The 21,393-nt window shown below is 48.1% G+C and overlaps 2 protein-coding genes across 4 annotated transcripts in view; one reads left to right on the forward strand and one right to left on the reverse strand.

The window, feature by feature from the left end:
• Positions 1 to 2,506, reverse strand: part of SMPD3 (sphingomyelin phosphodiesterase 3) — an 82,410-nt gene extending 79,904 nt beyond the window's left edge. For 2 of the 3 annotated variants that reach the window (XM_067718578.1, XM_067718577.1), the window contains exon 1: positions 2,224 to 2,506. The gene's annotated coding sequence lies outside the window, so the exon portion shown is untranslated. The remainder of the gene's footprint in view (positions 1 to 2,223) is intronic. The other variant, XM_067718579.1, reaches the window with a different exon arrangement.
• The window catches only part of ZFP90 (ZFP90 zinc finger protein), a 97,047-nt gene continuing 77,941 nt past the window's right edge, over positions 2,288 to 21,393 (forward strand). Inside the window, exons 1-2 of the mRNA XM_067718586.1 lie at positions 2,288 to 3,438; positions 10,936 to 11,088. The gene's annotated coding sequence lies outside the window, so the exon portion shown is untranslated. The remainder of the gene's footprint in view (positions 3,439 to 10,935; positions 11,089 to 21,393) is intronic.

Raw genomic sequence — 21,393 nt, forward strand, 5'->3', positions numbered from 1 at the left:
CAACTCCAGCCCCATGGTCCTTCCAGATAGAGGCCAAAGTGACAAAAGTTGTCTTGCCACACAATCTTGCACCCACCTCTGCTGTTGAGCTCCCCAAGCCCCACTTGTCAGCCCATGATGGTGGGGGGCAGAATTCTGGTCCTTAGGGCAGCCTTTTACAGCAGGATAAGGTTTCTGAGGGATGGGAAGGGCAGAACCCTGGTGAGGATATTAGGGTCAGACCCAAATCACCAGAAGGGCTGAAGAGAGCTCCACATACTTGTGAGATTCCACTTTCTGCGCCACACCGCATGCACATGATCTGAAGCTACCTCCACCCTGAGGGCATCCCCTGGGACCCTAGGTCATTACTGCAGCTTGAGGGTTGGAGGGGTGACTACCCTGCCCCACCCCCGCCCCCATCCAAGGCCAGCAGTAATTGATTCTTTTCACACACATCCGGCCAGATGCACAAGGGACACACACATGAACACTGGAGCACCCATTGGCACCTCACCCGGGCATACACATTCACACTCACACTCTGACCTGCACCCTCACCCATGTAAACATACTGTGACACATACAAATACACTCGAATCCTGGAACCAAATTTGACCTGACACGGCTGATGGAGCAGGGTTGGGGGGTCCAGGCAGGATGCCCTTACGGCCCCTGGCCCACTCATGCCTCCTAAACCCTGGGCCCCTCCTCGAGAGGCGGAGCCCCTGGCTTGTCCACGTTCTCGTGGTCACAGGTCTTGGAACGCCGCACAGAAGGGACCCTGGCTACCATCGCACACACGGCATCCTGGGTGCTGGACCGGCGAGGGTGGTGGTGTGCAGGGAAGAAGGGTGTGGGGCATAGTGCCCTGCCCGGCGCAGCCGCCTCCTCCCTTGGGATTTTCCATCCCGACTCGCGCGGGCCCGCGAGGAGCGAGCGCGCTTTGTCTCCCGCCTGGTTTCTGGCACGTTTCCGCAGAAGCTCCCCGCGCCGCGCCCGAAGCCTCCCCCACCCCCCACTCCCCTGGCCGCGCCCCCCGCCCAGCCAGTGGCGCAGGCCCGCCAGTGCGGCGTCCGCGGCTTTGTCCTCTCGCGGATGCCGGGGCCACGCGCGAAAGCCCTGCGCCCGGAGCGGCCGCCGCATAGCCAGGACACAGGTCTCGGCAGCGGGGTCTGAGGCGCACCCCGCGCCGAGCAGAACAGCCCGAGGGTCTATGGGCGCGGGGGGCGTCTGCTTGGAGCTCCAGGGCGCTTGAGAGGGGGACTAGGCCTGTCCCGCCCAGCATGTGCCCATCCAGGTCTGGCTCCCCTCTGCGGTTCAGCAGCCAGGGTCTCCGGGGTGGGGCGGGGCGGGGCGGGGAGGGTCGTCTCGACTTAGGGTCCCTGGCCTGGATCCAGTTAGAGGGCCAAGTCGATAAGGCCCGGGAGCGGAGAGGTCGGGAGGGGTTCTTCAATCCCTTTTACTTTTCCCCATCGCACACCCCACACCCAGGCCACCCCGACCTTAGGCACAGGGCCCAGATCGCAGAGGACCCGGAGAATCCGTCAGGGCTCTCCTGTACCGGCGACTCCTAACAGGGTGGGGAGGGGTCTCCCGGCCTTTGCCCCTCACATCCCATTCCCCCTACCCCCCCATAACCTAGGCGGGTCCAGCTGGGAGGGGAAAGAGTCGTCTGGCTCCATCTTCATCCCGTCCCCCCTTTTCACAAAACCCTAGGCTTCGGGAGAGGGGTGGGTACGAGGAAGGGTCTTCCTGACATCCCCAAACAGCCCTTCCTCAGGAGGGTCTGAGCGGAGGAGGAGGAGTACCGCGGTTTCATCCATCACATCCAGACCCTCTTTGTAAGCTCAAGCAGCCGAGGTGTGGGGAAGGGTCCTCCTGCCTCCGATTCTTTCATCCCGGAACACTCCCTGCCATCCTCAATAATCCAAGCAGCCTCGACTTCAGGCACAGGCGGAGGGAGGCTCCAAGCTCTCAACGCCCTCTCAAGAGAGATGGTGGGGTAGGTCCCCAGCCCTCGCCCCTCACGCTTAAGAGCCTCCTCCACCATAAGACAAAAACTAACCAAAGCTGCTCCGACCTCAGGTGCCGGGGCCACAGGGAGGCCCACGAGGGGTCAGTCAGCAGCTCTCCGGGACAGATGGTCTTGAGGGCGGTGAGGTCCCATCAACTCCCCAGGCCCTCTAACGCCTCAATTCATTCCTTCCTCAATAAAACAAAAGCGAATCCAGCAGCACCGACCTCAGAGATGCGGAAGGGCAGTCGGCGCCCGGCAGCGCATCCAGCTCCTCCGGGCTCCTCACGGCTTCGGCTTCCAGGCGGAGGGCTCTCGACGCGGGGCGGCGGCGGCGGCGGCAGAGAAGGCTGAGACCGCTCCTCTTCGCTCCGGAGCCTCCCTCGGACTCAGCACCTGGAGTGGCGAACAGCTCCGCGCCTCATTCCGCTGACCCCGCCTCCTCCGTGCCTCCGTAGCCAATAGAGACCCGAGCCCCGCCCAGGGGTCGCCCATTGTGGGGGCACATCTCCCCTCCCTTCGGCCCCGCCCGCGGGTTCTTCTGTCTCTCTTGCTAGACCAAATCCCCGAGAGCCCGCCGGTGTTTTCGTACAGCCTTCTGGAACTTGTAGTCCTTTAAGGACGCGGAGTGGGCTCATGTCTCGGGCAGATAATGAGAGATAGACTGCATTTCCCAGGGTGCATTGACAAAACAGAGGCGCTGAGGAGGGCGGGAGGACTGTTTCTATAGCAAAGGCGACTGGTTGGGGACGGCTGACGGAGTAATGGGGCAGGCCGCCGGACCCTCGAAGGATTGTGCGTGACTTCGGGCAGCCTCCTTTGGGAGGCCGTTTCCATTCTCTTTTCACCTCGGTCCCCACCCCGGGACTCTGGGCCTCAGTTTTCTTATCTGGAAAGAAGGGCGTGGAGTCGTCTCCCCGCCCACACTCCGCGGTGTTAGGGCAAACCGAGGGCGAGCTGCCCAGCAAAGGTGAGAGAGGATGGAGACCTCCGGCTTGAGAGTGGAAGGGGCGCATTCTGAACTTTATCCCTTTGTTTTTGCTTCTGTCTTGTCATAGAGGAGCGCTTTGTTTTTGGTCATTTTCCTTGGGCCATCAAGGCCTTCTCATCCCGGATTCTGGCCTCCTTCACGCCACGCCCCGTACCGCAGCGTCTCCCACAGCGTAGTCAGAGGGCGCTTCTGCTTAAAACCCTTCACCAGTCTTCCCATTGCCTCCGGAATTAAACCCAGATTCCTCAGTGTCAATCTAAAGGCCCTTCAGGATCTGGACTCCACCTTCTTGCAACACTCTGAACTTCTCTGGAAGCTGGGAAGCCCTAAGCAATTGTTCTCTCACGTGGGTCCCTCCACCCTGCACTCAGCTAATGCCTCACACTCTTCAAGCCCCAGCCTAGACGCTGCCTCCTCAGTGAAGCCTTGCCGATGCCCGGCTCCATATGAGGTACCTCACCTTGTGTTTGAGCAGCACCCTCTACTTCCCCCATTCTACTTATGTATTTGAGTATCTGTCTTCCATATTAGATTATAAGATACACAGAGCAGGGACCGTGTCTATATTATTCACACTTACAGTCCAGTGCCTGTAGTGTCTGTTGCATGGTAGGTACTCAGTAGATATTTGTTGAATTGAAAATGAATGTATTGTAATTGAATTTCGCATGATCTTGATCTCCTGTGGTTAGGCATTTCCCATTGCTGAAAGTCTTCAACTAGAGGGATACCACCGCCTTGAAGAAATGTTTATGTTATTCAAACAATGGATTGAAATTTTTCCTGAGTGCTTTGAGGGCCTTTCCAGTCCTGTGACGCAAGGGAGTGATAGATTCATGTCTGTCATTCCTTGGAAGTTCTGTCAGTTCTCCCCTAAATGTCATCAGTTCTTCATGTTCCTCTATTTCTAGCTGTTGGCCCTTCTTCTTTCTGTGCCTAAACACCCTACCTCCCACTCCCTTTCTGGGAAATATCTTTTGCTCCTGTCAGTTATGGAGTAAAGGCAGTCTGAGATCCCTGCCCTTCTTTCAGCCCTCTGCTCAGCATCATAGGGCCCTGGTGGTGATATCCCACCTTGCTAGGTAGCATCTTTTCTGATTCTTTTTCCACTCAGGGCCCTGGTGTTGGCCAGATGGTCCAGTTAATCCCACACATGCTTCATATGTCACCACATCCAGACATTCTGGATATATCTTAGCTAAAGCATTCTTGGGAGAATGCCTTAATAAATGGGAATAGTTAATTCGTGGCCAAAGAAGTAACCAGGGAGGCTATTACCCTGAACCTGATTCAAACCAAAAAGACAGAGCCTGAGAAAGCAACCCTGCCATCCTTGCGCTGATGACATCCAGGGAGGGAAGGCTAGAATGGGGGAAGGAGTCAAATGGATTGCACTTAGGAAAGAACTAACAGGACTTCTAACTAACAGGCAGAGGGGCTTTGATCCTGGCTAAACCATAAGGAAAGACCTTTGGAGCTAGGCGGACAGATAGTGGGGGGGCTCATTACTGAAGATGAGAAAACTGTAGGAGGTAGGAGGAAATGGGGTTTGTGCTGACACAGAGTGCCTAATTTTGTGGATGCAGTGAGAGCAGAGGTTGTTGGAAAAGTGGGAAGGGGAGGACTACACCACAGGGTGGACACCAGCACAGCATCGGCAGAGTATCAGCAGAGGGCTACCAAAGAAGACCGCCTGGAGCAACAGTTGAAACTCTAGAGGTCAGTTTAGCCCTTCAGGAGTAGTGCTAGTTTTCAGGAAATTGCTGTAACTAGGGTACAAGTCAGGGTTCCACGATTCTCCCAGAAAGCAGGGACTAAAATAGCATCGGCCCAGCCAAGCAGATTCAGGAAACCTGGATTCTAATTCTGACTTTGCCTCTGATTAGAGGTATGACCCTGGGCTGGACCTGTTTCTTCAGTTGTAAAATGCTGTTTATTGGTGGTAGGGATCAGGTAATAAGGTGGAGGTGGGGAAATTCAAGCCCATTTACTAGCTGTGGGACCTTGTACACACTACCTTCTCAGATCTACAGTTTGCTAATTTGACAGTGTTGTAATGGAGAAGTGAGATGCCTTATGTAAAGCACTTCATAAATATTAAGCACTTAATGAATGTTTGTCTGTTTCCACATTCTTCATCTTGGATTATCAGTAGTTGGTTTGATTGTGAACAAATAGGCAGGAGGTAATGTCCTGGGCAATCTGGGTTCAAATCCCCATTCTCTCTCTTATTAGTTGTATGATTTTGGTCGGGCATATGCTCAATATATTTGTTTTGTCTTTTTTAAGGAGTGGTTTGAGAGCAGAGAATTGTGAGAGAAAGGAATTCTAGATGCTTATAAGCTAGAGTTGCAAAGGATTCCAGGGGAACACTGGGCTAGCCTGCTCCCTTGTCAGAGAGGCAAAAGGTCTCAGTGAAGTTCCATAGGTCTTCTAATTCATTAACAAGGGGATTAACCAGAATGCTGAATCTCAGACACGGGGCTGGAGTGATTAATCAGGGGTGGCTCCTCTCAGTATATCAGGCTGAGAAATATAACTTTATTCTAATGATAATGAAGGTTTTTGAGAAGATGTGCATTTTGAAAAGGTCTAGGGCCTGTGTGGAAAATGACCAGGAGAACATGAGGCTTAGATGTAGGTTGCAAGCTGCTGCAGTGATCAAGCACGGCATCAATGAAGATGGAAAAAAGGGGTAGATCTGAGATGTATTAAGGAGGTAAATATTCAGGGAATTCCCTGGCAGCCCAGTGGTTAGGATTCAATGCTTTCACTGCCATGGGCCTGGGTTCAATCCTGGTCAGAGAACTAAGATCCCACAAGACGCGCAATGTGGCCAAAAAAAAAAAAAAAAAAAGAAATACCAAGAGGACTTTGTGAGTGATGAGCTGAGGGTGTGGCAGAAAGTGGTGAGTCAAGGGTGATGCCCAGGTGTCTGCCTTGGGTAACTAGGTGAATGCATGGTGGTGCTTTCCTCTGAGGTACGGAATAGTAAAGGAGTAGGTTTAGGCAGGAAGAGGAGGACGTGAGTTTGAGGTGAGTGGGACATCAGGTGAGAGGTCCATTAGGTGATTTGGAGCTTATCTTGGGAGAATGCCTTAATATATGGGAGTAACTAATTCATGGCCAAAGAAGAAGCAATCAGGGAGACTATTACCCTGAACCTAATTCAAATAAAAAAGACAGAGCCTGAGAGCCTGTCATCCTTGAGAGATCTGATCTGGAGAAAGAACCTTAAGTTATCAAGTTCTTAATATATACATCATAACTGAAGCCATGGAAGTGAATGAAATCCTTCAGTAGAGAGGGTGAAAGAGAAGACCAAAATCCCTTGGGAAATGCCAGCATTTAAGGGACAAATAGAGGAAGAGGAGCCCAGAAGTAAAGGTGAGAACAGAGAGATAGGAAGAAAACCAAAGAATGGTGTGCCACAGAAGCCAAATGGAGGAAGTGAAGTGACGTGCTGTAGAACAGTCTAGTAAGCCAAAGTCTGAACAATTGAACCCCAGATTTAGCAACACAGAGGTCACTGGCAATCTTGGAGAGAGTAGTTTCAATGGAGCAGCAGGGGCAGCAGTCTGAGTGTGTGAGAAGTGGATGTAGATAACTCTTGTTAGTGGTTTTGAAGGGGAGGAGAGAAAACGAGAAAGGATGTAGAGTTAGGAGACAGTTTTAAGTTGGGAGAGATTAGGACATTTAAAAATGCTCATGGGGAAAAGCCAGTATATGGACGGTTGAGGATACAGGGAAGAGAAGGGTTGAAGGATGAAGTGAGGTCAGCAAGAGGATGGGAGGTGGTGGGGTTCAGAGTGAGCCTCAGGTGGGAGAAGGGAAAGGAAGGAGTTGGAGACGCAGGTAGGTCAGCAGTTTGGTAGGTAGGTAGTTGGGAGGTGGGCTCAGGAAATGGAGGGAATTCACACCTGATAGCCATTACTTGTGATGGGAGACAAGGATATCTACTCAGTGTGAGGAAATGGAATGGGGTGGGAAGCTTGGAGAAAGAGCAAAATGTTCAAGATGGCTGCTACGGAAAAGAGGAGGGAAAGCTAATAGCAACCCACAGAGACTGCAGGGCAGTGGTAAGGGACTGCTGAGGCTGGAGGCCATGGGTTTGTGGGGGCACTAATCTATGAGGTATGGGCTTTCTTCAGCATCCCATCAGCCCTGAGATAGGCATGGAGAAGGCTACTGGTGAGGCTGACCAGGGCTGGGCTTTGCTGGACAAGGGAGACAATTCTTTAAGGAAGTTGAAGATGCTGGCAAGAGAGGTGGAAGAGGTAGTCCACCAAGAGGAAGGAGGGGAAGCCAGATTGGAGGGGTGGGGTTCTCAGTGGAGTGAGAGAATAGATGTGATGGGTGGGAGAGAAGAGCAGGGAGGGCAGGCATGTTGGTCAGAGGTAGAGGAGCTATGGGCAGGGGCAGAGTGGCTGGATTGGACAGAGGAGATCATGGGTTTGAAAGGCAAATTTGTTGGATGGGTCATTGGCAAGTCTTCCAGGAGGATGACTGCTTTGAAGGAGAGAGGAAGTCTGGTAGCCCTTTGCCAAACTGTACATTGAGTGAGAAGTTAACAGGTGATAGCCAGGAGGAGGGTTAGGGTGCAGAGCACTCTGGCATGAGTGTCACAGTAATCAAGATGTTGGGAGCTAAGAAGGAGCCCTCTTACCCAGGGCATGATGGATAAGAAGGAAGAGAAGCAATAAGCTTTCTCATATATTTTCACAGAAGTATCATCTCAACATCATCTACACATGATCAGTTTTATATACACCTAAAAGGAAGAGTGTCTAGGAATAAAATTAACCAAACCAAAAAAAACAATTCCAGGTTTCATGATGAAGTTTTATCAACCAAGTTCAATGGTAGTGATTCCTGCATTTATATTTTGGTATAGTTTGTAGTTTTAAGTACGTGCATATCAACTAGAAAACGTGTTTAACAATTTTGCAAATTTCGTTTCTTAGCAACTATTTGTTTTCTCAGTTTAGAACATAAATTAGAGAACTTGTGTTGACTTTTTTTTTCAAATGTAGAGTTTAGAGCTTAATTCACACGTTTGAAATGACATGAATTTGAAATGTAGCCATTTTCCTTTCTGCATCCTTGAAAAGGATTACAAGGATTTTATTAGTTTTTCAGATAATCTTTCTGGCACATACAGACTTGCCACAAGGGTCGCCTATCAGTAATGTTGGATTGTGAGTGATGCTGCAGAAGTGTTGTGTATGAGATATTTAAGACGAGTCAAATAAGCAGCCAACTTTAGGGTTTCCCAAACAGCAGCTCAGTTTATAATTAAGGGACTTGGTATAGAATATGGGCTTCCCTGGTGGCACAGTGGTTGAGAGTCCGCCTGCCGATGCAGGGGACACGGGTTCGTGCCCCGGTCCGGGAAAGATCCCACATGCCACGGAGCGGCTGGGCCCGTGAGCCATGGTCGCTGAGCCTGCGCGTCCGGAGCCCGTGCTCCGCAACGGGGGAGGCCACAACAGTGAGAGGCCCGCGTACCGCAAAAAAAAAAAAAAAAAAAAAAAAAAGAATATGAAATGTGCATCTAAATGTTAGTTGAGCAAAATTACCTCCGTAATCTCTAAAGAAAAAAGGACAGGGCTTCCCTGGTGCCGCAGTGGTTGGGAGTCCGCCTGCTGATGCAGGGGACGCAGGTTCGTTCCTGGTCTGGGAGGATCCCACGTGCCGCGGAGCGGCTGGGCCCGTGAGCCATGGCCGCTGGGCCTGCGCATCCGGAGCCTGTGCTCCGCAACGGGAGAGGCCACAGCAGTTAGAGGCCCACATACCGCCAAAAAAAAAAAAAGAAAAAGAAAAAAGGACAAAATCAATTAATTGCTCTGGACAATCTCTGTCTTTTTCTTTTTTTTTAAACAGTGTTATTTAAAAATACTTTTGTATGGGGGTAATTCCCTGGCAGTCCAGTGGTTAGGACTCGGTGCTTTCACTGGGTTCAATGCCTGGCCTGGGAACTAAGATCCCGCGCAGCGTGGCCAAAAAAAAAAAAAACCAAAAACTTCTGTATTGGTGATATGTTGATATGTCTTTGTAATCTTGAAACAGACCTGCTATTCCAGCCCCTTAAAGCAGGGAGTGCTCAGAAAATATTTTGTGAATCAACTCATTAATGTTATGATAATCTGTCCATTGTTTAACATTCTTCCTTTCATCTTAAACTTTCATAAAATATTCTTATAAAAGGAGTGATTCCTTTTAAACATAAGTCAGATCATGTCACACCTCTGTAAAAATGCCTCCAGTGGCTTCTTTGTCTCTTTGAGCGCAAGCCTTTCAGTCTTTATGATGGCTTGCAGGGCCATATACACTCTGACTCCTGTAGCTTCTCTGCCTCACCTCCCAGGCTCCTGCTGCTCAGCTCATTGACCTCCATGTTATTCCTTGATTGCATGAAGTACACTTTGGCCTCAGGGCCTTTGCACTTGCTGTTCCCTCTGCTTGAAAGATCTTCCCTAGATATCCTCACGGACATCCCATATAAAATGGCAGCCTTTCCTCTCCTGGCACTCTCTATCCCCGCTTCCTGCTTTTTTTCTCCGATAGCACTTACTACCACCTGACATATTATACATTGTTTTACTTATCCGTTTATTGTCTGTCTCTTCCCCACTCTCACTCCTCCATTAACCCACTAGAATGAACTCTCCTTTAGGGTAGAGACTGTGTCTATTTTGTTTACTGCTCTACTCACAGCACATGGCGCAGCACCTGGTACATAACAGGTACTCAGAAAAACATGGTGAATGAATAAGAATAACATTATCATCCCTAGTACATGATCCTAACATCTATTTTTATTTTTCCATGTAGTTCACATGTAGGACACATGTATTTAATACTTCATATTCTGGAAATCATAGATTAAGTATAATTTTGAGTTCTGCTTGTTTTTTTCAACATGTAATAAGCATTTTCCCTTGCTAAGATTGAATTCTTTTCTCAATTGTTCATTCTCTCATTCATTCAACAAATAGCTAATGAGGCTTTTCTATGTTCCAGGCAGTGTTGGGACTACAGTCGTAAATAGGATGCAGGACTTGCCCTCGAGGAACAGAGGTTCTTTATAAACACCATCTGTAATGATTGCCTAATATTCCATCAAACACTATACTATACTTAACCGCTCTCCTATTTGAGACTTTTTGTTTATTATTAATAATGATGTAATGAATATCTCCAAATATATACCAATTACCCTTTACAAATTATTCTTTAAGGTAGATTCCCGAGTGAACAGTTATTGGGGTAAAGGATTAAATATGCTTTTGGTTTCTTTAAGATTTTTTTTTTTGATGTGGACCATTTTTAAAGTCTTTATTGAATTTGTTACAATATTGCTTCTGCTTTATGTTTTGGTTTCTTGGCCCTGGGGTATGTGGGGTCTTAGTTCCCTAACCAGGGATTGAACCTGCACCCCCTGCATTGGAAGGCGAAGTCTTAACCACTGGAGCGCCAGGGAAGTCCTGCTGTTGGTATTTTGATACCATCTGCCACATTGATTTCAAAAAGTGGTGGTACCCATTTTACCCAACCGCCAGTACGAATGTTCCAGCTTTATCACAACCTCTCCAGTACTGGACATTACTTTTCAGTTTTGACTCATGTAACATATAAAATGACCTTTCCTTTTATTTTTGCATATAATTGATGTCTAGTAAGAGTGCATATTTTTGGTTTTCTTCTTTTGTCATTGTTTAGTTCAGTGGGTCCCTAGGAGGCTCTTGGAGGGTGATTGTAGATTGTGCCCAATGTTTACACACATTGTTGGCTTATAGTATCTTAGAGTTGGAAGGGACTGTATTCATCATCCAGTTCAACTAAAATTTCTGATAGATGGCTTTCCAGCCTCTGTTTGTATACCCCTGGCAATGGGGACCTCACCACCTCACAAGGAAACCTGTCTTGTTTTTGCCCTGTTCTACAGGTGTTGACCTGGCATGCAGTCCCTGTGGCTCCTGTGTGGCCCCATTTCTGCCCTCTGAAGCAACAGAGTCCACGCACCAGATGTTACAAAACCTCCCTACCTTGGCTGCCCATCTCTGCAAATATGTGACCAGACTAGAGTGGTCAACCCCAGGTAAGTCTGGCAGGCCCAGAGGCCAAGACGCTGTCCCACTCACAAGTCTGCAGTGGCTGTGTCAGCAACCTCTTTAGCTGGGTTCATATGAACCTCAAGGTCAGCTGAGATTCTAAGACCTTCTTTACATGACCTGAAGCCAAAACTAGTTCCTCTTATCCCACGCTTCTGCAGTTGATGTTTTTTTTTTTTTAGATGTTGGGGGTAGGAGTTTATTAATTAATTAATTAATTTTTGCTGTGTTGCATCTTCGTTTCTGTGCGAGGGCTTTCTCTAGTTGCGGCGAGCGGGGGCCACTCTTCATCGCTGTGCGTGGGCCTCTCACTATCGCGGCCTTTCTTGTTGCAGAGCACAGGCTCCAGACGCGCAGGCTCAGTAGTTGTGGCTCATGAGCCCAGTTGCTCCGCGGCATGTGGGATCCTCCCAGACCAGAGCTCAAACCCGCGTCCCCTGTATTAGCAGGCAGGCTCTCAACCACTGAGCCACCAGGGAAGCCCCTGCAGTTGACCTTTTTAAACCTGAAAGCAAGACTTTTCTTTTCTCCCTGTTTTATTTCAATGTGTTGGTAGAGAAGCTGCCCTGGTCGACTCTTGCCATCTAAAATGGGGATAATGAGAGTCATTCTGACAACTTCATGTGTTGGTGTGATGATTGAATGAGTTGCAGAGTTGGACATTTTTCACTCATTTTGGTTGCCTGGCAGCTGAGCCTCCTTCCTGTGCTTGAGGAATTCCACGCATCATGAGGTGGAGCCATTTTCCTTTGCAGCTAAGGCCTGGGCATCGGCCTCAGGCTCAGGCTTCTCCAGTCAGACAAGCCCCCCATCCCCATGCTACCCCTCACCAGTTTTGAATTGGAAGCCAGTGACAGCAAAGGAGCAGAGTCTGCTTTACAACCCTTTTAGTGACTTGATGGGTGCAATCTCAGTTTCCAGTGACAGCAGTTTTACGGGCACCATCGAGCATAAGGGTGTCTGTGGTGTAGGTAGCAGGGACAGTATGCTAGACTCTGTAGTCATGATGATGTCTCCTTAAACCATTGCTGAGTTAGGGTTTGGGGCATTGTTCCTGACTCTGTGCCTCCAAGTCTGAGTCTCAACTCTCCTGGAGATTTTGTGAGCTATATAAGGTTATGAAAAGTGCATTGAAAAATGCTAAGCACCACACATATACAAGATATTATTGTTTGGGATTTTGATACTTAAGTAGTGGACATGAGGGGAATGGGGGGAGGTTCGCCTGAGCTCTTTACCTGCTGAGAATTCAGACAGGTTTAGACATGCCTGGAAAGCTGGCTGGTGGGAGGGTGTGATGGCAGGAACTTGTGGGCTAGACACTGGCTCAACAATTAAAGGCTGACCGCCTTTAATTCCAAGGCCGTTGGAATGGAGATGGCAGTTGCCAGAGGGCCTGCTGGGCATACACAAGCGGACTGGCTACTTGCCTTCTCCTACCCTTGGGCCATTACCAAAAGCCAGGGCCAGGAGGTGGGGCTAGGCTATAACGCAGGTCACCTGTGGCTGTGCAGTTGCCCCTGGGGTATCCTCACTGGGGTGCAAGAGGAAACCTGTCTGAATATGCCCCCCACCTGGAACCACAGGAGGGTTTATGAGTAGGTTGGGATTCCATCTTGGGCTGCCTTCAGGCTGCTTTTTGTCCCACTGGGCTGTGGCTTGGAGCTCTCCAGCCCTGCCTGGCTGTGCCTCTAGAGTCCTGCGTCACAGGCTGCCATCTGAGTCCATCAGCCCTGGATGACCCAGAGTGGGACTGAGGCTAGCACTGCTGCTGTGGTCATTAATCGGCCCTTAGGGGCTTTGTGATGTTGAGTACAGCCTCTCTGGGGACTTCCTATTTTGAACCCCAGATCACTCCCAAATCAGCCTGGCTCGATGTGTATATGCGGGGTTGGTGCTTCTGCCTTAGGGCATTCCCTGAACGCTGAACACTATTACTGGCCTGATCCCTGCCTTTGCCCAGTACCCTGGTGCACCTCCAGGGAGGACCGAGGTCTTGATGTGTCCAAATCAGCCAGATGTCATGTATTAGGCCTGGACCATGGTCCTGCCTTTCAATGTCTAAGTTACTTTGTATCAGGTAGTACCCTGGCACTTTACATGCTTCCTCTTATTAAATCTTCACCACAATTCCATGAACTAAGTGCCATTATAATTCCCATTTTACAGATAAGGAAACTGAGACCCATAGAGGTTACGGGACTAGCTCAAGGTCAAACAGTCAGTAAGTAGCAGAGCTGAGCTTGTCATTCACCAGCAGAGCCTGAGAATTGCCTTTCCTTCAGCCCATTCCACTGTGGGGCAGCTCTGTCTGTTGAAGTGTTTTCTCTTACATGAGCTAAAATTTTCTCCCTAAGTCAGTCTTATTCCTGTTTCTGCTTATCCCCGTGGCCCACTGTGGCAGCTCCTGGTCTCCCAGTGTTCTGGCTCAGTTCTCTACTCCATTCATGGTTGGGGTACTTCATCTTCTTCCTCTGGGAATATCTGAACCATTTTGTATCAGCTAAGCCCTTAGGACAATCACTGCAGGAAGATCATGGCTGGGTAGCTCTCTAATTCTCTAGTTACCTTGACTCTAAAGGTACTAGGATCCAGTCTGTGCCACTCCTGAATGGGTTGTGTCAAGAAATAGTCAACCTAGCCACTGGCTGTAGAAGGGACTTGGGAGAAAGTTCTCCTTCACTGAGAAAAATGTCAGAAAAACAGTCAAAACAGTATTAATACTATGCTAAGGTTTTTGTTGCTTCTGTCTCCCTGACTGGAATACAGACTTCCTGAGGGCAGGGATTTTTGCTAGTTTTGTTTACTGCTGTATCCCCAGTGCCTAGAATTGTGCCTGGAACACAGTGAATATACAAATATTTGTTGAACGAATGACTACTACAGTTCCACATCCAGTGTCACCTCCTTAGGTTACTAAGTTGTTTTGGAGAATAATGTGATCTCCCCAGCCCATGGCTTTGCATTACCTCACCAGTAGTTTTTCTGATTTTGTTGTGATTTTGATTCATAACCATATGTAAAGTACATTTGATAAATAATCCTGCCTCAAAAACAATTTCCTTTGATCTGGTAAACCTAAGTATAAACTGGAATTTGGTTCAGCTTGGAGAAGAGCAAGGAGGAGTTACTGGATTTCTAGTCTCCTCTATGGAAAAACATTCTGTGACTTTCTGCTTTGAATTTTGAGCTTGAATTCAGAATGTAAATCTACCAGGAAACAACTAAGTGAGAGGAATGTTAGTCTCTACATTTTCTTCTCATTCTCTGTACACAAAAAATACATCTCATTGTTGAAAATGAGAAAATACAGGTAAGCAAAGTGATGAAATTAGAAACCACTTATATTCTCACCATTCAGAGATGGTTATGGCTATTATTTTTCTGTTTATATCGAATATGAAATTAGCTGACATCTGACATGGTGATTGATTCAGTGAAGGAGCTACATTTTTATGAAGAAGAAGAAGGTGAACGTGGGAGATCTGGTTTCCAGCCCAGGTCGACCTGTGCTAAGAGGAGCCCACAGATCTGAGTCCAGCAAGGCACAGGGAGCAAAGGTAAATGGATGGAGTCACCTCCAGTTTACATCCCAGAATCTGACCTTGGAGGGTGACCCTAGAAGTGCAGGAGGCTAGACTGGGAAGTAAGTGAGAAAAACAACTTTGTTTTTTTTGCTGTATGCGGGCTTTTCACTGTTGCGGCCTCTCCCGTTGCGGAGCACAGGCTCCGGATGCGCAGGCTCAGTGGCCATGGCTCACGGGCCCAGCCGCTCCACGGCATGTGGGATCTTCCTGGACCAGGGCACGAACCCATGTCCCCTGCATCGGCAGGCGGACTCTCAACCACTGCGCCACCAGAGAAGCCCAGGAAAACAACTTTGACCTGGCTGAACATCCCGGATTTGACATACAGCAAATTTCATGATATTTTCCTAGAAATGGGAGTATGTTTTCCAAAGATACTGAAGAACTGAAGTTGAGATAATCTTGGAAGAGTTGGCCCAAGGATGACTCTCAGAAAGACAGGCTGTGTAAGCAAGGCTCTGGGAACTGTGAACACAGTGAGGGCTTACGGTGTAATTGGCTGGTTTTCTCTGGACCTGTTCTTTTCCACCCTGATTTTCTAGGGAGGGACCACGTCACTTCTGGTTCATGACTCACTGCAGGAAAATGTGAAGATCTGTGTGACCTGGACCTGAGGTCAAGTTCTTGGGCAACTTAGCACCTTCAAGCTGCCCTATATGGGATTCCTAGGAAGCCTGGGGCATGGGCCAAATAACTCACATTTTTCTTTAAAGTTAATGCAAATTTTGCATTCTTCTCCCTGATATTTGTCTTAATATTAAAGTAATATTTTTAAAAACCTTTAAGTGAAGTTGATATTCTAGGGTGCTAGGCACACAGGCACTTTGTGTAAATGTTTCTTGAATTAATGAATGTTGCTCACTCCCGTCTCTGGGATGCTCTTGCTCAGGCTGTGGCAAGTCTGGAAAAGCATGATGGGACCACTGGGCTGGGAGGTAAAGGATTTAATACTCATTGGGCACCACCTATATGCCAGGTGAATTGCCAGGTTTTTTCCCTACACAGCCTCAGTTTAGTCCTCATAATCCTACCAGGGTCCCTATTTTACAGGCAAGTAGTTGGAGAATCAGAGAAATTAGGTAACTTTCTCAAGGCCTGGAATGGGACAGGACCAAGATGAAAATCATGGTCTGTCTGGGCCTCTGCTCCCTCCATATACCACATGGCCCACTGAGGCCAGCTCACCCGTCAGTTTCTTAGAGACTGCATGGGGAATGCAGCCCACTGCTGTGTTCTGGGGGCATGAAAGAAACTACAAATCTATCTTCCTGTACTGAAGGCTGAAAGAACGGGGATCACAGAACTTGACTGTGGCAGGGGAAGGCAGCACCTCTATGGGTCTGGAGCACATCATTTCATTCCTAAGCTGGCCAAGTTGGGGACCCTGGGATGCTCCATGAAGGAAAGGGCACACTTGCTATGTTATTTCAGGATAACAATCATTCAGGATGGTTGTTGGCATTTGTAGTTCATTTAATCTTTTGAACTTTGTTCCTAGTCTGTTATGGCTCAAGTTCAAGTTTCACTGTCTCCACTCAGCTATGAGTTGAGTGTCCCCGGCTGAGGGACCCACCATGGCTTTGTGGAACTCTCCAAAAGCACAAATTATAAGGTTATTGTAATTCCAGATTATTCACAGATGTCTGGGGGTGGTTGTTAACATGATTATTCAGTGAGGGCATTGCAGTCCCTGAAGCGGACGTGGCTATTTCACCTTCCAAGAAGAGCCCACGATGTCTTTCTCCTCTTTAAGTTAGCGTCATGGCACCCTCAACTCTTACTTCCAAAACTCCTTCCCTAGGACACAAGGCAGGCAGGTGAGTGTGTGTGTGTGTTGGGGGGTGGGTGGATTGGGGACTTGAGCCTAGAGAGCTGGATTCCTTAAGCCATTTATAAGTAGTTGCAAAAGGTAAATATGGTATAAACCCACAATATACAGGCTTAGAGAAGGAGCTGGAAGACTTGTTCCTGGGTGTTAACTAGCAGTGGTGTCTGGGAGGGAGTCCACACATCCTTCAGTTCTTTTACCTGCCTACTTTTTTTACCTTTTCTGATGTGAACATGCATTGCTTTTCTAATAAGAAAAAAGAGAACTATAAACAAGTCCTATTGTTGGATATTTAGGTAATTCTGATTTTTTATGAGTATAAGCAGTGCAGAGCAGGAATAATTGCCTGAAAATGAGTTAAAAATTGTAATGTGGGGGCTTCCCTGGTGGTGCAGTGGTTAAGTATCCGCCTGCCAGTACAGGGGACATGGGTTTGACCCCTGGTCTGGGAAGATCCCATATGCTGCGGAGCAACTAAACCCATGCTCCACAACTGCTGAGCCTGCACTCTAAAGCCTGAGAGCCACAACTACTGAGCCCGTGTGACATAACTACTGAAGCCCGCATGCCCAGAGACCATGCTCCGCAACAAGAGGAGCCACCGTAATGAGAAGCCCGCGCACCGCAACAAAGAGTTGCCCCCGTTTGCCGCAACTGGAGAAAAGCCCACGCACAGCAACGAAGACTCAATGCAGCCAAAAATAAATAATTTTTAAAAAAAATTGTAAAGCACAAAAAGACCACTTCTCTCAATTCTGAAAAGATGATAAAATTGCTTAAAGATGTTTAAGAGGATTTTAAAACTGCTGCAGTGGTCAGCAGCAGATCCCTATGCGAAAAGCAATGACGAGACATAGTAGTTTTCAACCCAGTCATTCTTTCAATAATGGTTCATCAGGTTGACCAAAATACCACATTTTAGAAACTTGTAAACTTCTCTTTTGAAGCACCTTCAGTACCAGTTACTGGCATGTGGGTGGGAAGTGAAGGCAAGAATCTCATCTGGTTGTTACCTCTGAGTTTGTGGAGTGGACCTGAGGCCCAGACTCATAGGCTGGCAAGGTCGTGTGCCCATAGAAGTCACTTGACCCTGGTGAGTGACCCAGAAGCAAGGTGGGGTGCAGATTGCTACTTCAGTGTTGAAAACATCAACTCCAGTCATTCAAGTGGCTTTTCTATTTAATGTCTTTTAAGTTACAACAACAGACTGTTGTCTCTTATGAAAAAGAAAACTGGAGAAGTCTCTTTTGTCTGCCAACCCCAGCTGTTCCCAGAGCTGCTGTGACCTAACTAGCACTCTCGGTGGCCTTAAGCCCCATGTCCAGCTGCACCCTCTCTGCCTTACCCCCGCCTGGAATCATCCAGCCTTCCATCTTCTCTGTGGGGCTTCAGAGCTGTCAAGCTCTACTGGGACAAAAGAAAATTAGCACCACCACAGAGATTAGCCCGTTTCCAACTCAGCCGGCTCTTTGCCAGTCCTTTTATTAATACCTGGTCAGACATTAATTTCATTCCCCATGGTGGCTGTTTCCTGCTTGTCCGACTCTCCTCAAATTGTCCACCCCACTGCTGTCTCTGTCTCCAGTGACCGCAAAGTCTGCTGCCCTGGGAGAGTGGAGTATATCAGGTTCTCAGCTCCTCACTTCCTTGCTTCTAACAGGATCCACATGACATTTCCAAGACCAACCTTCCTCCTAGGCTTTCCCTCCCACCCTCTCTTGCCTCTTCCAGGACCCAGTTCCATAAATTATCCTCTTTCTCTGATCCTCTAATCCTTCCCTGTTCTTTTCTTCACCCTACAAGCATAATTCTTTCCCATTCTAGAAAATCTTTACTTTCTCTTCCCTGGTACCTCCCACCCTGTCCTTTGAACAAGCATCTTGAAAGTAGCCCACATTTTGTGCCTCCATTTCCTTGGCTTCTTTTATTCCCCACCAAGTCTGGATTCTACCCCCATCATTCTACCAATACTGCCCTTGCTGAGGCCACCGGTGGCTTTTAAATTGTCAAATTATTAATGATCTCTTTTCACCTGAACTGACCTACCTCTGTGATATGTGGTCAGTTTCTGTAATGCCTTCTTAAACTCATGATTTCATTGGCTTTTCTTGGCTCCTGATGCTTCCCAGCTGTTTCCTCTGACCTCCCGTCCTCTACCAATCCTTAACTACTGGTGTGCCCCCAGTTTTGTCCTTGACCCTGCTGCTCAGCCTTCCTGCCTCAACGTCTTCCCATGAGATTTTTAGTGAGAAGGGTTTTGGCTGTGGCCAGTGGCTGCCCAGCAGAGTACTTACTGTAGAACCAGAAACTATTAGATCTCTTTGATCTCCAACACAGCACATCAACCTTGACCCAGAAGATTAAATTTCTAGTAGTGGAAATTCGGGCATTGGACCCTTGGTGGATTTGATGCAGCCAAGTCTTGTATGTGATTCTCACATTCACCATAGGGGGCCATCCCCTTCCTGCCCAGGACTCAACCAACCCCGGGGACACAGAGCATGGCTCATGAAGGCTATGCGCCCACAGGGCTGCTCCATGTTATGTTTCAGAGTCTTCCATGTTGACACATGTAGCTCTGATTCATTTGCCTTCATTACTCTAAAGCATTTCACTGCATGGATATACTACCATACCTGTTCTGCTGATGAACATTAAGATTGTTCCTAGTTTTCTGATATTTCCCACAATGTTGTGGTAACGCTCTCATACTTGTCTCCTTTGCGCACATGCTGAGTTTCTCTAGGGTGTGTGTGCATCTTGGACTTTACTAGTGAATGCCAAGTGGCTTTCCAAAGATTGTACAGTGTACACTCCTGCCAGCATGAACAGTCCCCAACATTTTAAACCAAAGGTAAAGATGAAAGTGCCACCTGTCTCAGTCTTGGCAGTCCTCTCGCTTAAACCCTGCTCAGAGAAGTCCCCACGCTCCAGGTTGAGGCTGTTTCCAACTTTTGCAGGATTGGAAGTTTCTCCTCTATGAGTGCCTGCTGCCAGGGCCAGCTAAATAATATGTGGGAAGTGTTCAAAAAGCAGGAAAAAGCTTTTTTCTTTTTTCCGCAGTTTCTCTCTCAACCTGTAACACTGTTTTTAATTTGTTATTTAATGTTGTGCTACCTCAGGCACAGGGGTTATTCACAGCTCAAGTGCAGCCCCTCATAGTGCCTGGGGCCCTGCGCCTTGACATGGGACACACACCCAACCATGACCCCTCCCGCGCCTGTGCCCAGACCTCTACCAGTGCAGGCATGGCCACTGGGTGGGAGTGGTGCGCAGGTGGTGGGGACCTGTCCCAGGGAGGCGTGACCTCGAGTGAATCAAGGCACTTAGCTCTTGGCACATGCTCTGTTGTCCCATCAGACTTCAACTGCAAAACACAAACTCAAAGACAAAATTATTAAGGATTTCGAGATGATGACCTCAGAGCATTAAATCTGGAGTGCAGAGCCCCGTTTCAACTGCACTGGTCACTTGCCCTTGAAGCCAGCCTGCCTGCCACACCCCTCAAACCCAGGTGCCCAAGGTCCCATCGCCTGCCCTGTTCTGGATTAGCGGAGGACCCAGTGTGAGTTTGTTGAGTTTTATTAGCATAGGCATCATGGTTTCTGTGAAAATGTCCCCCAGTTGTCAAGTTTGTGTCTGTTTGGAGTTTGCGTTCCTCTTTTTGTTCCTCAGTGGCTTCAGCCACTTGACCTGATTCTTCTTTTGGTTCTCTGTTTCTCAGTGGGGCAGTATGTTTGTTCACTACATTTGCAGACATGTCGCTTAGGCCCAGGTACCAAAATAATGTTTAAAACTATATGACGGGGGACTTCCTTGGTGGGACAGTGGTTAAGATTCCGCCTGCCAAGGCAGGGGACACAGGTTCGAGCCCTGGTCCAGGAAGATCCCACATGCCACGGAGCAACTAAGCCTGTGTGCTACAACTACTGAGCCCACGTGCCACAACTCCTGGGCGCCTAGAGCCCGTGCTCTGCAACAAGAGAAGCCACCACAGTGAGAACCCCGGGCACCGCAGTGAAGAGTAGCTCCCGCTCGCCACAACTAGAGAAAGCCTGCGCGCAGCAATGAAGACCCAACACAGCCAAAAATAAATTAATTAATTAATTTTTAAAAAAGGGACTTGCCTGGTGACGCAGTGGTTAAGAATCTGCCAATGCAGGGGACACAGGTTCGATCCCTGGTCCAGGAAGATCCCACATGCCATGGAGCAACTAAGCCTGTGCACCACAACTACTGAGCCTGTGCACTAAAGCCCGAGAGCCACAACTACTGAGCCCGTGTGCCACAACTACTGAAGCCTGCACGCCTAGAGCCCGTGATCCGCAACAAGAGAAGCCACTGCAATGAGAAGTCCGCGCACTGCAATGAAGAGTAGCTCCCGCTCACCACAACTAGAGAAAGCCCGTGCATAGCAACAAAGACCCAACGCAGCCAAAAATAAATAAGTAAATTTTTTTAAAAACCCTATATGATGGAAAAGTATGGAAACTCTTTCTAGAGACTAAGTCAGCTACAGCTCTGTTTGGCTTATCCTATGTGTGGCTCCTCATCTAATCTAGTGAAATATAAAGTCAATGTGATAATCATCAGTGGAAGTAAGGCAATTTTGACTAACAACTACACTCCAACCCAAACAATAATAAGGCATGGTAAGAAATAGCATAAAAACTAGTTTTAAAATATTTCTGAACAAATTTGTTTTTAAAATTGTAAGATTTTATTTTCTCAACAAATGTTATTTAGAATAGAAAAGTTAAGTTCGTATTCCATTCAATATGAGTAGAAAGCACTGAAATTGGATTTGGATCAGAATGGAAAATTTGAAGAGAGTTCTGGGATTTCTCGAGGTTGGGCAGCTAAAGACTTCGTAGGAG

This window comes from Pseudorca crassidens, chromosome 20 (genome assembly GCF_039906515.1).
Source record: "Pseudorca crassidens isolate mPseCra1 chromosome 20, mPseCra1.hap1, whole genome shotgun sequence".
Lineage (NCBI taxonomy): Eukaryota > Metazoa > Chordata > Mammalia > Artiodactyla > Delphinidae > Pseudorca > Pseudorca crassidens.